This window comes from Dermacentor albipictus, chromosome 5 (genome assembly GCF_038994185.2).
Source record: "Dermacentor albipictus isolate Rhodes 1998 colony chromosome 5, USDA_Dalb.pri_finalv2, whole genome shotgun sequence".
Classification (NCBI taxonomy): Eukaryota; Metazoa; Arthropoda; class Arachnida; order Ixodida; family Ixodidae; genus Dermacentor; species Dermacentor albipictus.
In genome coordinates this window covers 111983792-111997568 of record NC_091825.1, presented here as the reverse complement: position 1 = coordinate 111997568, position 13777 = coordinate 111983792, and the positions used below count along the sequence as shown (strand labels likewise).

At 47.7% G+C, this 13777-nt stretch overlaps 1 long non-coding RNA gene and 1 pseudogene across 1 annotated transcript in view; both read right to left on the bottom strand.

Moving 5' to 3' along the window:
• Positions 1 to 13777, bottom strand: part of LOC135897038 (uncharacterized) — a 398744-nt gene that overhangs the window by 73843 nt on the left and 311124 nt on the right. The gene's annotated exons all lie outside the window — the stretch shown is intronic.
• On the bottom strand, positions 8571 to 8739 carry LOC135897050 (U2 spliceosomal RNA; annotated as a pseudogene).

The window sequence follows — 13777 nt, the reverse complement described above, 5'->3', positions numbered from 1 at the left end:
GCGTGCGAATCTGCCATGCATCGTACGTGCCGCGTTGAAGCAATCGTTCTCCGATGTGGGCGTAGGTTTGTGTGCGTGTTGTGCGTACGTGTGTGTGTGTGTGTGTGTAAACGCGCTGCCGTGCCGAAGCCACCTACTCGGCCACGCATGCCTACAGCGACTCTGTGGCGGCATGCTGGTTGCGGACGGAGGGAAGGAAGGAGCCACCAGAAAAAACAAAGGAACACACAAAAAAAGCTCGAGTAAATTCGCGTAAATTTCAGCTTCGCTTTTTTTAATAAATGACGAGCTTCCCGCGTTAAGAGGAAGCTTTAGCTCGGGCCCAACTCCGACGCGGCCTATTCAAACACATGTAAAACGCAAAAACGTTTTTCTGAGATAACCCCTGGACCGATTTTGATGAAATCTGTTGCATTTGAGAGAGTAAGATAAATTCTAGTGACTGTTGGAAGCAGAATTTTGATTTAGGGCTGGAATTTTGTTAGAAAGATTTTCAAAAATTCAGAAGTTTGAAAAAAATAGAAGCATGAAGTTTACAAACTAATAGCTCTGCATCAAGAACAGATATCGCGGTTCTGTAAACGGCATCCATTAGATCATTCAAAGCGGACAGATATTATATGTAATTTTACATCTTACGTGAATTTGTTACATTGTTTACGAGGGTTCTGCAAAAGTTGTAAATACATATTAATACATTTTTTTGAGGTTCATGTGTAACATATCAATTTTGTCCGCTTTAGATGTGCTATCAGATACAATTCACAGAATTGCGATATCATTTTTTCTTATTGAGTTACAGAGTTGTAAACTTGATAGTTTCGTTTTCTGAAAATTTGCAATTTACGTCAATTTTTTATAAAAAATTGACGACCTAACTCAAAAATTCGAAACCAACAGACACTAGATTTTAAGTTTTTCTTTTAAATGCAGCGAACCCAGTCAAATTTGGTGCAGTGGTTGCCGAGAAAAACGAATTCTCCTTTTACATGTATTTGGATAGGAGCACCCGAGCTAAAGCTTCCTCTTAAACTTTAATGCGCGCTCGGCGCTCGTGGCGCCGCCTGCGTGGTGGTGCGTTGCCTTCGGTTCGCTGCCCCTCCTCTCCCGCTCCTTCTCTCCCCCTTCGCCTTGTTTATTCACGGAGGCCCCGCGGCCTCGGAACCCGACTTCGGCGGTTCTTCGGGCTGTACGCTTCGCGAACGCGCTGGCGCCACTCACTCACGGCTTACTTTGTGAAGTCTATCGACAGCGTCATTAATAATCGAGACTGCCTCGCAGCAGTTGCAGTCCTGGCGAGGAGCTTATTCGATCGGATTTGCTCCGCGGATCAAAGTAAACTGCAGCTCGCCTGCAGCGCGATGGCAGTCCTGGAGCCAAGGCGGGGGCGGGCTGTGTACATCGGAAGGCGATGCTGTCGGCTCACGCCGAGCTTCTACACGCGTTGTGCACCTGAAGGAAGTTGGGCACTGAGTCAGGGCGTCTTCATTTGGGAGGCAAACGCATGGTGCGGCGAGAAATTGCGCCCCGCGGTGCTTGCCTGCGCCGTAGCTCGCTGTCTCATTGGTGCCCTGGAATAGGGGCGCCAACCATGCAGGCCGGAGATCTTCATCAACCAATAGAAGATCCAGACATCCGGCACGACCGCTGAATTACTCTTTCTAGAGTAATAAAGTTTACTTCCTCCTCCTCCTTCGTGTGTAGATAGGATGTCGTATGCTCCATCTTATTATGTACGCGTTTGTATATGCAAAAATAGAGAGAGAGGACCGAGTGCTTCTGAAGCGTTACCATCAAAAGACAATTGCCAAAAATGATACACTCTCGTAGTATATTTAAACGTTGAATGTTAGATCTTACAATATGTGCGTTTGTATATGTAAAGAGAGAGAGGACCGAGTGCTTCTAAAGCGTTACCATCAAAAGACAATCGCCAAAGATGATCCATTCTCGTAGTATCTCTTTAAACACTTAAACGCGTAAAAAAACACTTAAACGCGTAAAAAGAAACACTTCATTTGGCCAGAATCCTAGACGCCTTCCTGTTGCCCCAACTCAGAACTAACTGTTGTTTTGCAACGTTTAAACATACAATACTAAAGCTACCTTAATCCGTAAATGTCCACAAATAAATATGAACAAGTGTTACCGAAAGTACCGTTATAATGTTATGCGTTTTCCCGTTGTTATTGAACTTAATCGTGTGTATTTGTAAGCATGTGTCGCGAATATTTCTTATGTTATTTACTACTCCTGGCATACCGCTTGTGCGAGGCTGCTAAACCGGCGATGCGGCGGTACATTTTGCTCGCCAGCTTCAGTTTCGTAGAAACTGGAATAAACAGGTGAATCAATAATTATGTCAGTAGTTTGCGCATCGCTCACGAAAAAACAACAAAAGACCGGGGAAAGTCGGAGCAACGTTTTGTTAGAATAACGCTAACATATATTTATCCACAGGAACAGATCATAAGAAAGGAGTATGTGAGAACGTCTTAGCATCTATTTTGAGGACATGCGTATTAATACCACTCATTTTGTACACGTGCTGGCAATGGACTTAAAATCATCGTCACTCAGGTCAATGGACGGCCGGCTGGAGCAACCATCTCCATTTGCTCCCTTTCTTGCTTCATATTTTGCTTTGCCAATGCGGAGAACGAAATGCCGACGATCGCATCCCCGCTTACGTTCCACGAGGAGGCATGCAGGAACACAACACTAACGTTGTTTGACCGGAAACGAGCTCACTAGATCGGCGAAAGATCGGCGAGATCACTACATCGCTTTGCAAGAATCATACTCACCAAAGAGCATTTCCAACACGAGGAGATCCCAAGACTTTGCTTTCGTTTGCGTCGAAAGCACTGCTCGCACCAGCATCGTTTGCTTCTTCGAGAGGCCGGCTCTTCGCAATCGGATCGTACATGTAGGGAGTAACGCCGAACTCCTCAGAAAAACACAGTCTCGCTAAATTTTCCATTACCGTCTCAGAAAAACAGCACCACACTACCTGCACCACGCTTCATGTGTAGCGGCAGCGGTCGGTTACTAGAGTTGACGTCATGAGGCGCACCGACCAATCACAGGCGGAAACGAGACGCGCGAGCTGGGCGTGTCCGCTGATGCACTTTTCGTCGAAATAAAATATATTTGCGCTTTCTTTCGCTCAATTTCGATGCGATATTCGAATTCGGAGGGTTGAAAACTATTATGTACAGATGTTCACTCATTTTTTCTGTAAAACCTTTCAGCTTCCCTTTAAACTGTCAACGCTGGCCCATTTCTTCTCGATATAACCACTGCGTGTCATGTGCTGGTGTATAAAAGCCTAGAACAGGGTCCGCACTGACCGCAGGCACTAATAGTACGACCGCGCCGAGCGTGCCGCAAAACATACGGCGAATACACTGACCGCAGCCACACCCTATATACAGCACGCAATACGGTCAACCGATCAACCACCGTCAGCTGCACTTTGCTCATCGAAGAGGCAGGACGTGTGTCCAGTGAGCTCCTGAAACAAACGCTTTGCATTGGGGGAACTCGGTTTAAAATCGTAGATCCGGGACCTCGAAGAAGGTGCGCGACGTCATGCCAACGCATTCATCTGGCAACACCGGCTAAATCGCTACTGATTTTTTTTGTGCTCGGAATAAAACGATCTTTCATTTGTTTTATGTACAACGTTGAGGCAGCGCCTTGACGTTCCCCCGTGGGAGACCTGAGCCCGGGTCGCGGTAAATCTTGCCGGACGTACAAGAAGGTTGTATCCATCCATCCATCCATCCATCCATCCAACCTCTACTGAAATAACGGGACAAACACCAAGCCTTTAGGAGTGGATGTGACAAAGACACCACATATGTCACTACAGGACACTGCACAGCACTATATAGTTTCGCTATATCACGCTGTAAAGCTCAATGTAGGCCTTCCTTCGCCTGCGACTACGACGTCAATGGGTTTCTGTAGTGACCGCCGCCCGAAGACCAATTAAAAACAACCAAACCATCCAAAGAAGAACCAAAGAAGAGCACAGTTTCTTAAACGGAATGACCCAGCTAGCGTTATCCACGCTCTTAAAAATAAAAATATAGGATATACGAGGACGCAAAACGGTATTCTGGCAACAGTGACGTAGCGCAATGGGAGAATTCCTTTGTCCAAAATTGAACTATCTATAATTAAATTATAATAATTTACGAAACCTTTAATCCCTGAATTGAGGGTGCAAATATTGATAGAAAAGTAATAACTGTGTTTGAAAACACCCGATTCGGTTGTTTTCAGTGTGCTCTGTCTCGCGTAACTACTTTTTTTTTTTTTCGCGTTGTAGAGAAGACACGCGAGATGTGAAAAATATCCAGATGATTACGGCATCCGCGCCAGCGGTCCCAGGCGTAACTACGAAGAATCAACTCTTCTCGATGTCCTTGCCGTCCACTTCAATGCCGCTGCGCACTGAAATCGGCTTCTCGCTTCACGCATAAGCAGGCAGCTCTCAATTCGCGGTGACCAACGCCAAAACCGATGCCTCGCCACTTCGCGGCCGAGCCAGGCATTGAGTCATGGCCTTCGAGTTTCGCGCAGCCGGCGCGCGCGAATCTCGGAAGCCATGATTGAGCAGAGTAAGTGTTTCCAAGTTTACGCCTGGCACCGCTGGTGGCGCGGCGCGCGGACGCGTAATCATGAGGCTATTTTCACGTTCCACGCGTTGTGTTTGTAACTCGAAAAAAAAATATTAATAAACACATAGCACACTGTAAACAACCTTTCTATCAGAATTCGCGCCCTCAATTCACTAATTATTGGGTTTAAAATTGATCTTATTTAGTTATCGATAGTTCTATTATGAAAATAACAAAAAAAAAAAGAAATCCATCCTGGCGCGGTACGTCACTGCTGACAGAATACCATTGGTTGCGTCCTCGTATATTCTATATTTTATTCTTTAAGAGCTTGGCTAACGTTAGCTAGGACACCCTGAATAAATGACCTATCAATCGGACCATTCGAAGTAATTCTTTCTCTAGTCACCCAGTCTCAAATCGAAAGGTACGTGTTTTTTACAATCGGGCGAGGCCGGGCGACCTATTGCTTGCGTCCTAGGTGCATCGTGGTGAAGCTCACCTGCTGTCACCCAGCTCGCGAACACAAAGTGGGTGGCATTCCTTTGGCTGGTACATACTTCACTGCAATGCTCACCGACTTGAGAAACGGCAGATTAGCCTCAACAGCAGTTCAAAGCGTTGCATGCTTCGGAATGTAATACAGGCCTTAAAAAATTTTGAAGTTTCATTTACCAGACGGTCGTTTGCCCGATACGACTGCTTACTCTTTATTCCCACAGGTATCTGCACGATTAGGCTCATTCCCCTCGTCGTTGTTATTGCAGTAAACATAAAGTTATAGAACATTCACGTCTTGGAGCCGCAGATACATAGTTAAATGGCAATTAATTTTGGTGGGTCCCCTTTGCCAATTTGCGCGGGGCCTTGCGCTTCCCGTGATACTCTCTCCCTAGGGATGTCGGTACAAGCTTGGTGTACCGACAAGCGTGTGTGAGGCCATATTTAACGTTATAAGCAAAACAAAGAGACTGCCACACTAATTTTCAAATTTTCTTGCTCGCTCTTACCATAATTGACTAACGGTATTCGTAGCATCTCTTCTTTAATTAATCCTTAATAGTTATAATATCACAGTTTAGTGTATTAAGCTGTTTTACTATGATTATGCATTAATGTACACAATCATATTTCTTTAACGAATTCTATTTAGTTCACAAAATTCCTTTTTAGTTCGTTTGTTCTTTTTTCCTGCTACAGCCGAATTGGTGGCATATCGCCATTGGTGGTTTGAGCGAGGTGACTTGAGTACCAACAAACCAAACAATCCTAACTGGCACAGCAATGGTCCTTAAAAGCACATAAACAGAGGCAAGGGACTACGTGGTATAGGCGGCCGTATAAGAAACGAGACACCAGTACAACACCGCGCCGAAAGTACGAAAGTACCCCACACTATAGGGTGGTGACAAGGAAACGATTATATCCGTCATATTCTGTGTCAGGGGCCCGCGGTGTACAATTGCAGTCTGCGGACAGCGTGACTCTTTTGCTCTGTTAAACCTGTCGGAAGACCGGCGTCTGTCGGAAGACACGATTCCGCAACATCAACAGGACTCATCGTGAGCATTACTGCGTTTTCTTGCGGTCCACCGGTCTGTGTGACCGCTTGTAGTAACTCCTGCTTTTTTTTTCTTTCTTTCTTTTTTCTCGCCTTTCATCTATGTAACCCTTCCCTGCACCTATCCCTCCGTCTGTCAATGCATCGTGCAGTGCGCCAAGCTCTCTCTCTCTCTCTCTCTCTCTCAGATCATAAACACACTCTTCCACTACGCACTTTGGTAAGGTGCAAAGAGGAACAATTGTTGGAGGCCAACAACGATTCTAGGTTTCTATGCTCATGTCGGGGTTTCTCTCGGCCCGCGGTGGCATATCACTGATACCAGCAACAAATTCCGGTGAACAAGCAGGTCCCGCGAAAATCAAAGGAGAACTGAAGGAGGAGAACGGAATGGCACCACGCCTTCCCAGCCGGGTGACGTACGTGGGACATCGCGCGAGCTTGAGATCAAGCCTGACGCGTGCATCATGCCACCCAGAGCACCTATATACACCACTACGGCCTCTCGTAGGGGTGATGCGAGTGCATACAATACATCGCGCACACACGCACGCACACACGCACTACATTTAAGTGCGCAAGAATGTAATCACCCGTGCGCACAGACCCGCGTAAGCGTACAAATACGCGCGTACACACACATGGAAACAGAACACGCACAACCCACGCACGCACGCTATAGCGCACGCACGAGTTCCACGTTGGAGGCCGACGAACCAGGCTCGCGGGGGCTGGCGCTAAAATAGACGCATCCCGGACGCAGGGTCGAAACAATGTACGCGAGAGGAAACCCGACGACGCCGAGGGAGGAGAAAGCCTCGGGCTTCAGAGCCTCGAACCCCCGCTATACCGCGCCCTCGTGCGTTCTGCGCTCGGCTCTTCGCCGTGCTTGGTACAAAAAGAACAAAAAAAAGAAAGAAAGCCGCACGTGGGCAGCTGTTGCCCCGGAGACAATTTCTTTTTTCTTCCTGGAAATGTGCGCGTTTCCTCCCAAAAGTACCCCGTTCGCCGGTACTCCGCCCTTTCAATGTGTATGGGTTTCCCATTCCTTGTGCTTCCGTGGCTCCGCGCGCTGAGCATTGCGCGCCGGCGCATCGTCAACGCAGAAGGCACGTGCTTTCATTGCAATTGGCACGAGCTCAGTCTCAGCGATCAGTTCATATAAGTGCAATTTAACTATGCGCGATACCTTGAAACGGCTCGCCAAAGACATTAAGACAAAAGCAACTACTGCAGAAATATACTATATGCGTATTCAGAACGCGATGTGTCGACAACTATAGCCAACGTCCAGTCATAGTGCGCATTGCCAAAACAGTAGCTACCTGTCCCATGACTGAAAAAAAAAGAAAAAGAAGAAGAAAGACGACCATTGTATAGAGCGATGAATAATGCACGACATTACAAAGTGTCTCTTTGGCTGCGAACGGGTAAAATTATGAGGAACAGATATATATATATAGAAATAAATTAAGGCCGACTTGCGACCTTGCAGGCAGGGGAGAGGCGAACTTCAAGCTTATACATTTACGAACACCGTTAGGAAATTAATTCCGATTCAACTGCCGCTACATCAGAACACACTATACTCAGCAGCTGCAGACGATGACCGTGGAAGTTTTCTAGCGTGCGATCTTCTATCATGGCCACCGCGCCCCGTCCATCCCTAGACTAACCCGTCCTGAGAGTTCATTAGCTTGACGCATGCGGATAGAGTGTTTCCGACACCACGGCGCTCGGCGTTCCGCCAGCCCTTCCTATATATGAACTTCAGGCACTCGGGCCACGGGTCCTGACAGTGAATGCGACAGCACGCTCATTCTTGAAGCGGGACGCCGGCGCCACTTGGCGGGTTGATAGCCCTTAAGCCACCGAATCTATACCTCATGTCCCGGAAGGCTTATGGCTGGACACTTATTGCGTCTTGTGTAATACCGAGACGGTGAAGTGAAAACTGTATCGAGGCTACGTACTTTGAACGCCGAGACTGTGGTGGAGTCTATAGGGCTCGCGACGCGTTGAAGTTGGGAGGCACAAAGCGGCACAGGGCACCGGCGCGTTCGCGTTATAACCGTGCTATCGAGTGCATGACGTCAGCTGTATAACTTGCCACTGCAGTGTCACTCTGGAGTGAAAACAGTGTGTTCAGAACCCGATGCTTGTCCTTTGGCGAGATAAGTTCCCAAGAAACTTGGTTATAAGTCTAGGGGTCCACTTTAATACTGGTCTTGCACCTCTTGTTCCTGGTTCTAAGGTTCTCCTGAGAAAACTTAGAATGCAGATGAACAATAAAGCTTTTGTGTCAAACATTTCTATATGCACTTTTACAGCGAAGCTGTATATGGCTAGCTTCCAGCGGATCGATGTCCGTAAACCAAAAACCGTGGGTCGATCCCGAAGAGATCGCATTACCGGGCCGACCCGCGGCGAAAATGATGCCGGCTTCAAGCACTCCCCAAAGTTTCAAAAATAAGCTTGATATCTGGGTTCCAAATACAACCCGCATCAGATATTTAGCTGATAAGAACAGACCCGCGTCGGCACTGTCTGCGTTCCACTGTCCTTTCTTTGTCGGCGTTCCAAGCGCTTGCGTATCTCCTTTCCTTTCCTTCCACTTTCCTTTCACTCTCCCGTGGTGGCGGTCCCGTCTTATCGTCAGGCGCGTCTAGTTTCCTCCGGCTCGTCGGAGTGGCGGTCCCGTCATTCACGCGAATGTACATAAAAATCACGGTAAATCAGTCCATACCAGTTGTTAAAAATTCTATGTCTGTAAAAATTAAAAATTCCCTCGTCTGTAAAACAAAAATGTGACCGTTTGTTTGTAATGAATAAACTTGATTTGGCTTGATGTCACCGCGTATTATCGCGTTTTGCTGGACCAAATAAAAGTTTATTCACTCACTCACTCACTCACCTCTGTGTCGTATACTAAACATCTTCGTTGGTCATTCACCTTCATATAGTGGAAGAGTTCATGATATTTTTTCTTATATAATGTGCATTCCGCTCGCGAGGGAACTGTGATAGGAAAAACCTAAACAAATATAAATAAATAAATAGATACACGGATAAATAAATAAATAAAGGATGAGGAAAAACTCGCATCCCAGCAAAGATATTCTTTCTGTGTTCTTCTATTATCTTGTATTTCTTTATCTAACCTAAGAAGAGAATCAATTCTGCTGAGAGCAGAGGACCCTTACTCCACTTCACTAGGCGTCAGCGCGATACACTTGCGGGCTGGGGGAAGATGCGAGCTCAGCTGAGTTCAACTGCGGCGCAGGAAGGGGATCTCTGAAGCACCGGATTCGTATTTTCCAAGTCGCGTTTTCTTTTTTTAGAAGTTGCAAACACCTTTGTTTTTTTATACTTTGGCTACAGCTAGTGCTCGTGCTAGTGATGCCAAAGATGGCACCACCGTATCACAGACGCCGTATTCGAGTGTACCAAGACGCGTCCAACACCTTTGGCGAGGTCGGACGCTGCCAGAGAACTTCGCCGACTTGCGCGCAAGAAGTCCCAAGACCTCTGGATTTCAAGTGGCTTCAATTGCAGATTACGTAAACTGGACCCCACGCTACGGCTACAACCGCCATCTAGCCTTTCCCGCGGCGAAGCAACCTTGTTGTGTCGCTTGTGGCTGGGAGTGGCGTTTACGAACGCATATTCCTACCGTATGGGAATGGCCGAGAGCCCGATGTGCGACTCCTGTGGGTGCGACGAGACCATCGAGCACCTATTGTGTACCTGCCCTCGCTACGATGTCCAACGCCTCTCTCTGCGGGCAACTTTACACAGACTGGACTCGAGACCTTTCACCGAGTCAAAGATACTCGGACCGTGGCCACACCCTTCGCTGGCTCGAAAAGCGATTCGTGCACTAGTGCAGTACTTGAAGTGCACGGGCTTAACAGACCGTCTATAGTGTCCTTGTTTTTGGTGTCCCTCCCACACGAACTCAGTGTTTACTCTCTCCCTTTCTTCCGCTTTCTATTCCCCTTTCCCCTCCCCCAGTGTAGGGTAGCAAACCGGATGCTGTTCTGGTTGACCTCCCTGCCTTTCCTACCCTTGTTTTCTCTCTCTCTCTCTCGAGTGTACTCGGCGTGACGCACTCCAAATCGGGACCCGGCGAATGTATGCGATTCCGCTGCTGCGAACTCCCGAAAGCGGTTCCCGATCGTTTTAGCCTAGGGAACGTTGCGAAGGAACGAAAGATAGAAAACGCAAATAAGAAGGAACGAATAGAAATAACACGGCATTGGGACAAGCTTTTCTGAAAGCGCGGGAGCACGTTCTCGACAACTCTCTCCCCCTCTTCCCGCGCAGCCCTCACCGGCCGCGCTGCTCCCTCTTTCCCGAATTTCCGCCCTTCGCGTTGGCGCCTCGCCGCTCGCGTCGTTGTCGACGTCGTCTTCGGTGTGGACAGAGGGAAAGGAGGAAGTGGGGAAACGAAGAAGAGCGCTGGGAAACGGGATCGGCGAAGGGACAGGGCGCGGGGAGGTGGGGGGGGAGGAATTCCTGCTCCGCTAATGATAACACATCGATTTATTGTGTAAACAGAGGCGCCGCTCTTGAGTAAATATTTGTCCACGCGTCTACCTGAGCGCATGCGCCTCGTCCGACGCACGGCACGGTCCTGCGCTCCAACCACCTCCTCTACCTCCCTGTCATCCCCCTCTCTCTCTCTCACGGTACCCGCACTGCTTCCTCATGTACAGGCATCGCCCATCCCTTCGTTCCCCCATCCTTTAACCCTTGCTTAGAGTAGCTGTGCCAGGCAGGGGCGTTATTTCGAGTTCCACGTACGGGAAGAAGTGTCCGGGACGCACGGGACACAAGAGGGAGAAAAAGGAACGACAGAGAGGGACACGAAGCGCCGTGTACCAAGACGCGTCTTTGTGTACTTATGCACCGACTGCCAGCAAATGAGAAAGGAGGAGCGGAAGAGAACGATGGAAAACGAAAGAATAGCCAGACACTTAGAGGAGCCCATATCAAATAGAGCGTTCCCCTAGCTGTCGCGCTCTGTCGGCTAAAGGCGCGTTCCGAGTTTTGGGCATGGTTCTTCTGTTATCCTGTCGAACCGTGGACGCGTGAAACGGGGAGAAGTTTTCATCGGGAATGAAGACATACGGAGCTGCAGTGTGGGCGCCAGGGCTGCCTGCTAATCTGACGGGAAGCACACGAATTTTGCAGAAGAGATACTAGAAGTCGGCAAGAGGGCACGGAAGTGTACGAACGGCAAAGCATAACTATGTGTTTGCCACGGCGCATTTGCATTTCTATGCAAATATAAACTGTCTCACCAGTGACGGGACTCGGGAATATTGTCTTTGAGAGTTGCCTTGTTACAGAAAGAACTTAAAGACTGAACTGCTTTCAGTATACGTTCATTGGCTGATTTTAATTGATATAACTGACGGGGAAGATTGATGGGGATGATGGGGAATAATGACAACGAGTACGGTGTGTTCCAGGCTTCTCAGCAAATTAACAAATTAGGGAAGAAGATAGGCAGAGCTATTCAGCTCTTCGCTACCGAATGCGGAACAGTCGTTGCAATTAAATAAAAAGGAAAATAAAATCAAGTATATCACATTTTGCATAGCTCAAGGTATAAAGGATAAAAGGCATGTGGTCTAGTGATGCTTATTAAGCGTGCTTGTTAAGCATCACTATTTCCAAGGCAGCAAGAATTTCTCATAATGCTTCTCGTTTCAGATTCGTCAAGTTTCATTGAAGGGCAACTTCGGCATACTTTCCAGCTTGTAAATCTCAACTAAATTCGCATTGCACGTTTTCCTCAACAGCTGAAGGTTCTCTTTGGTCACGGGCGTTAAACAGTTCGGTGGAGTGTTGTTTATACTTTCCAAAAGTACGCGTTCTAATATTGGTGGGTGCACTCCAGACCCGAGCGCGCTCGAACAGAAGGTTTGCGCTGTCCATCCTAGGGCGGACAGTGTCTGACGTCTCGTCTCCCGTGACGTAAGAATGACGACAGCTGCGTTGGTGTAAACATCGTATGATGCAGGCTGCCTTCAGGCACTTCCACCTAGCCAGCCAATCCCGCTCAGCGAGGCACGCTCAGCCAGGCAAGTGCCTACAGAGAGACACCTCTACAACCATGAGCGTGTGCGTTGTAACTTGCTTGTTGGCGTAAAAGTTTTGGCAGCAACGACACCAGCATGAATGATTTATACGGTTGACTGTTGATGGGTGCTCTTCCAAAAAGAGTCATGTGACCCAAGGACGTTGTCGTTGTGGTTAAACACGTTGCCTCAAAAATTTATATATATATATATATATATATATATATATATATATATATATATATATATATATATATATATATATATATATATATATATATGTGTGTGTGTGTGTGTGTGTGTGTGTGTAAATGCGTCTATGTGTGTGTAAACCGAGGTAAATGCATCAAGATGGCCTCTAATTCATAGGTGCACAAAACTGACAGTACGCTCCCTTCTGATAACAGGTCACGGTGATAAGAGGGCTGCGATAAGAGCAGCACGGCAACCTAGCATGGGATGCGTCACATGTAAGGTCGCTCGTTTAAATGCGCAACCCTCCCCTCCCCCCTCCCCCACCCTAAATAGGTGGGGCTAACGCGACTACAGTCTTGTCGAGGTAACCCTTGCGATAATTACTAATCTTCTGCGCTCACTTCTGAATTGAAGTTAGAGCAAGGCGATTTTCCAGTTCTCGTTGATCTTTGTAAAGTCGAAAGAGCCTAAAACGTAATCTTTAACTCCTTGATTCACGAAACCGCGAAATTCGGGATTGTATTAAATAATGATATACCGCAGTAGGAGGGAAATTGAAATCTAAAAACTGCGCGGCTTCAGATAACAGCGGTCTCGAAATTTCTATACAGACCATCGCGAAGCCATCGTTCGTCAAGCCCATCCCTTCGATCGTTATATATCGATTATTTCGGAATAGCGGCGTCTCACCGCCCACGTTAAATGCGACCCTGATTAGCACCACCACCACAAGCCCCCTTCACCCGTAGCCATTCGAGCTGACTCAGGCAACGCCTGTGTACAACTGCCGGATTCCTCTTTTAAGTAAAACATAGTAACCGAAGCGTATACATTCTCATTCAAACTCATTTGGCGGGTAGGGACGTAAACAACCGAATTATCGAATACGCAAAGCACCTGTTTACACACACACACATGTGCGTTTTAGAAGGATATGTCGCCACTTGTGCTTGGTCGGCCTTGCATGCTATATTCGTCCGGCTTTGCCACTTGCGCATGCGCGCTATCTACGCCTCCCGCCGCGCTTACAGTAGAGGATCGAGAGAACACATCCTAATCTCTCTGCTACCCTCACTTCTTCCCCCGCGTGCTTCTATGAGCAGCTCTGAAAGCGCGTATACCCATGCAATTTCTCAAGCGGTGTATTGATGTATCAGCCAGTCTTATATGGCTGGTCAGGTGGGGGCGAACGACCGCGTCGGACGTATCGCCCCCCCCTCCCCCCCCCCTTCCTTATAGCGGCGGTAAGCTCCTAATCCGCGGAACGGTGGCTGCCGCTTTAATGAATTCAATTAAGCGTT